Genomic DNA, 5526 nt, shown 5'->3' with positions numbered 1-5526 from the left:
TATATATATATATATATATATATCAGCCATTCAATATATATATATAGCGACTGGGTGCGCTATTCAGCATCAGTATTGCTAGAAATAAAAGCCAAAACAATGCATACCCACAATAACGCACTGTCTTATTTACTGACAAGGTAGGCAAGCTCCCTAAGCACCGGGTAATTGTGGTTATGAGTTGTTTTGACTCTTATTTCTAGCAATACATGTGCTGAATAGCACTCTCAGTCGCTTTAGTGACGTATATATTGTTGCCTTTTGGTTGAAAAATTGCTAACAAGCCACATTTATTATATAGGTGTGTATGCGCGGACGCATGTGTGTGTACTTGTCTTTGTGTCTGTTTTTGTCCCCCACCACCCACCGCTTGACAACTGGTGTTGGTTTGTGTACCTCACCGTAACTTAGTGGTCCGGCAAAACGGACCGATAGAATAAGTACCAGGCCTTAAACAAAATAAGCGCTAGGACCGATTCATTCAACTAAAATCTCTTGAAGGCAGTACCCCAGTATGGCTACAGTCTAATGAATAAAACAAGTATAAGATCAAGGATGACAGTCAGTGCAAGCCGATTAATTTGGGGCTGCTTTGCACTTGCCACAGCGCGGATATTATATTATCTGTTGGAATTTCGCCGATATTGTGTGATATTTCAATTGCTCTCACTCTGAGATTTAAGTATTTGAGATTTGTGAAATGTGAGTAGGAGGTCGTTACGTAAATCGGACGAAATATCAAAGGTTTGTGTCTTGATTTTACTATTGCGTAGTTTCCCATGAAAAACGTTCACGATGTTATAGACTTTCCAGCATTAAATATAATCAAATACGAGAGGAGAAACACTATTTAGTTGTCAGTTACCTTTTTGTAGCTTATGATATTTATTTCACAACCTCCTACTGCTCAGTTCTTAGCTAAAATGTTCTAAATACAGTGGAGACAAAGCAACCAAAATCCGGCCTGATTTACCTTTAATACTTGTTATGGACGAACGTTGTTCCTGTCTTTCTTTCTTTCTTTCTTTCTTTCTTTCTTTCTTTCTTTCTTTCTGTTGCGCTCTCCTGTAAGATCTGTCGCTGATGACGATTAACAGTGCATTTTTATCCAGAAATGTTGACAGGGCAGCTATTGTTGTGTATTTAAGGGGCTTGCTTTGCAACCAGGTGACTTCGAGCCCTGAGCCGACCAGCGCTTTGTACGTGAATTTGATCAGAGGAACTTGTGAGAAAGTCCTTCATATATACATATGTGTGTCTGTAGGTGTGTTTGTTTGTTTGTTTGTTTGTGTGTGTGTGTGTGTGTGTGTGTGCGTGTGCGTGTGCGTGCGTGCGCCCGCGCACTTGTATTTTGTGTGTGTCTTTCTGTTTATGTTTTCTCCCACTACCACTTGACAGCTGCCATTGTTAGTTCTTTTTAAATGCCTGTTATGTAGTGCTTCGGCAAATGAAACCGATAACATAAGTACCAGACTTGAAAATAAGTACTAGGGCCTTTTGTTAGATTAAACCCTTCAGGATAATTGCTCAGCATGACCACAGTCCAATATCTGAAACAAGTAAAAGGAAAATATAAAGAAACAGATTCAATTTGATTCAATTTTCTTATAGAAAAACGAACATGGTAATGGAACCTATCATCGAAAAGAAATAATACAAAAGGAAGAAGACTGTCTGATCACAGATCTACTTGACTATTTCTTACGAATTAGATTTTGCTACGTAAAACAAAACAGGCATGATTCTAATTGCAGTGCCAAACCGACAGATAGATTAAGTAATTAATGTATTCTTATCATTATATTCAAATTCAGATCACTTTATAATCTGGTATATTTTGAAATGCTAGTAATATATGTCATTTCAAGACCTATGCATTGGCATCGTAATACAATATCTTATTCTTCTTTTTGCTAATACCGAATGTACTCTATGTTGAGCAATAGATAATAGAGTTGGTGGAACTTGTAATTGAATGCTTCACGATTTTGCGTTGCCTAATTTTTGTGCCCTAAGTTCAAATCCCTTCGGAAACATTTTTGCTTTTCATATTTACACACCGATATATTTAGAAAGTATTAAGTGCTAAGTTCGATGTAGTCAATTATCCTGTTTCTGACACAGCATTTCCGCAACCTATCAGTATGTCTCTACAAAGTCATTTTATCTACAAGAACATACAAGCAAATTTCTCAAGACTTGAAGATGATTGATTCGATAACGAATAATTGATTCCTAGGTAGCTCTAAGAAGACAGAAATGCTCACGGACCGAATCTCATTGATGTTAGATTAGTTCCATGGGTGTTTACGGAAAGATAACCAATGGCAGGGATAAATTTATAAGCATGTATTAAGTCAAGAAGTCCTGGATCTATTTCAAAACGGGGGCACCAGTTTTCATTTATGTTTTATGTAGTGTTTTTGGTACGGAAAGACTTTCAAACTTCGTATACTTATCTATTTTGTGATATAGAACAGAAAAATATTTTTGTATTCGAATTTATTTCATGTAAAAAATTGTCTTATTTCGATAATTTCTACTAATCACTGACGTCTATTCAGTTGAAAACAGGTAGCGCTGTAACGGTGTATATCGTATTAATCCCCGTTAGTTCTGACATTTCCGATTAACTAGACTGTTAACCCTAACCCTAACTCTAGAATCCGAACTCTAAAATTGTTACACACATAGATACGCACAGCGTAATTTATTATATAAACAATATATGCGTATAAATTACGATTAAACCGGATGAAATATGTCACAGGGAATAACATTTTAATGACCGGGCAGCAGTAACTCTATTGAGCTGAATAGACGTCAGTGATTGGTTGAAATTACAGAAATACGACAACTTTAACATGGAATAACTTGCGAATTCCTTTTTTTTGTTAAGAAGACTACGACTAAAAGATGTTTTATATGACACATTCTACCAGTGTCCCAAGTTTCAAAGTGTTTCGTTAGTGTTTCGTTAAGAAAATACTGGCGCCCCCCCCCCGTTTTAAAATAGATCCGAAGTCCTTACTATTCAGCGGCGAGCTGGCAAAATTGTTCGCGCGTCGATGGAAATGCTTGGCCGCATTTCGTCTGTCCTTACGTTCTGAGTTCAAATTCGCCGAGACCGACTTTGCCTAACATACTTCGGAGTTGATAAAATATCTACGAGATGCGTACTGGGACCTATCTAATTGAATTACCTCCTCCCCCGAAATTGCTGGCCTTGTGCCAAAATTTGAAGCCCGTATTCAGGGTATATCATATATCGGTTTCTGAAACACACAGTATATAAGATGAGCATTTATAAAACAATCATAAAAAGATATCAATTTATAAACAATATCTTCTTATAAAACAATCCTTTGTTAATGAAGTGTTTCTTTGTATTTGCAGTGCTCCAGTCATATCGTTCGTGTTTCGATGAATGAAAGCAAAATAAAGTAAGTCATTTTGACATGCTGTTTTTTAAAAACTATATTTAACACTTGATTAGAAAATATCCGATGAAACTCTCCAGGCTATACCTTTTCTTAAATTTTAATCTTTTTGTTCATTGGTAAATTTTGAAGAGAAAATAAGAATAAAAATGTAAAAAAAGTTTGCGCTGAAATCCTGTGAATACATAGAAAAGAAATCAAATTTGTTATTTAAAAGCAACAAAATGTTAAATAATTTCATTTTCTATTTAAATGATTACGAGATTTCAGAAATAAAAAGAAATATATACAGCCGAAGATTACAGATATTTCTCGAAAATTTTCATTAAATTAATTTTCTTATTTTTAATTCATGATTATTCATTTGATAATGTGTTATCTAATGTAACATTTTATATGAATCTCTGTGATTTTTGCAAAATGTTTTGAACTTTGTGTTTACGATTATAACTTTACCTGCGGAGACCTGCTGACCTGCTGACCTGCTGACCTTCCAAATGGAATACCTACACCTTCCTACTCGATGTATATGTCTCTCCTCTCCTGCGTATCATCTATTATGTCTCATCAAAGGCCAATGGATTGAAAAGATTTGTTAGTGATTTGGACGCAATGTTTCTTAGTATTTAGTTATGTCTCTATGCTTTCTGAATTCAGATCACACCGACTTAAAATTTGTTTTTCTTCCGCTGAGATGATAAAATAATGTAGTATTTAAGTTCTGGGATTGATTTAAATGGTTAAATTTTTCCTGAAAATTCCTGGCCTTATGACTATTATATACGCAATAATGACTCACCTATGAAATATCATACTAAATACACATCATCCAAAAATTCTTCCCCAAGAATGCAGCATTCTAGATCTTCTTCCTTTCTATGATCTTTTTTCTCCAGGGTGCGCCAGTTTATAGATGTTCACAGAAAACATCAACTGCATTAATATGACCAGCTTACAATGCGTGCAAATCCACTCAATTATGCTCCATTTCTTCAGATTAATTAGTAAATATAAACACACAAATAAATACCCTCTTGTTTCTTGTTGCATTCCACAGACCTTTAAAACGTTTCAAAGCCAGTATTGAAATCTAATAGAACTTGTGTTAAGGAATATAGTATTCTTGCATTTCCCAGAAGCGAACGTACATTTCGTGCTCAACAGCCAGGTACTAGTCATCGAGTTCAAAGCTTATTTTAGTCATTTCCTTATTACTATGAGCAGAGTACAGTCACGTCAGATTCCAAGTTCAATTCCACTGTCTAAATATTTGGCAAGTGTCTCACCCTACGTACCTTGAAGTGGGTCTACATCTTTTTAGTAGAATTTGGTTGATAAATGGAGACAATGAAGAAGCCTGCTACACACACACACGTTCTGTACAATCTATAATAATATTTATCGTGCAGATTGTTCAGCAAAGCAGGGCACCAGCATCATTTGCAGCTGTGTCTTGCTCAACTCTCGTTAGTCGGAGCGACGACAGCAGACACCCAATATAAGATATAAATATTTGGTATTCACCAGTATAAGAATAAAGCTATTTAATTATTCGCTGTATTGCAATGAACTGAAAGGTGCAAGCCTCATGAGAGTGAATGACACCTAATCGCGTGGGTGCTTATTTCGACACTGTATTGAATTGGCGAGCAGCTATCACTTGGTCACTCCTATCAGCTATGAGACACCACTTAAGAAATATATGAAACAGAAGTAAGATAGGATTTTCTAGCTAATTATTCTGCAGCTGTTTAATGGCTGACTATTTTCCGTCCACTAATATCAGAAGGATTGCGGCTGTCTTACGACTAGGCTTTATTGCGAGAAAAATTTACATTCTTCATCGACAAAATAATTATAGGCGCAGACAATGCTGTGTGGTTAAGAAGTTCCCACCCAAACCTGTGTTTTCCGTTTCAATTCCGCTGCACAGCACCTTGCGCAGTTGCCTTCTATTATAGCATTGGGCGGTTTAATGCCTAGTGAGTGAATTTGGTAGATGGAAACTGTGTGGAGGATCACACACACACACACACACACACACACACACACACACACACACACACACACACACACACACACACAC

General features: G+C 36.2%; 1 protein-coding gene across 3 annotated transcripts in view; it reads left to right on the top strand.

Moving 5' to 3' along the window:
• LOC106872195 (gonadotropin-releasing hormone receptor) overlaps positions 1-5526 on the top strand; it is a 787632-nt gene that overhangs the window by 410629 nt on the left and 371477 nt on the right. For all 3 annotated transcript variants that reach the window (XM_052970806.1, XM_052970807.1, XM_052970808.1), the window contains one exon: positions 3397-3443. The gene's annotated coding sequence lies outside the window, so the exon portion shown is untranslated. The remainder of the gene's footprint in view (positions 1-3396; positions 3444-5526) is intronic.

Source organism: Octopus bimaculoides, chromosome 9 (genome assembly GCF_001194135.2).
Source record: "Octopus bimaculoides isolate UCB-OBI-ISO-001 chromosome 9, ASM119413v2, whole genome shotgun sequence".
NCBI lineage: Eukaryota > Metazoa > Mollusca > Cephalopoda > Octopoda > Octopodidae > Octopus > Octopus bimaculoides.
This window is presented reverse-complemented; position numbering and strand designations above follow the sequence as displayed.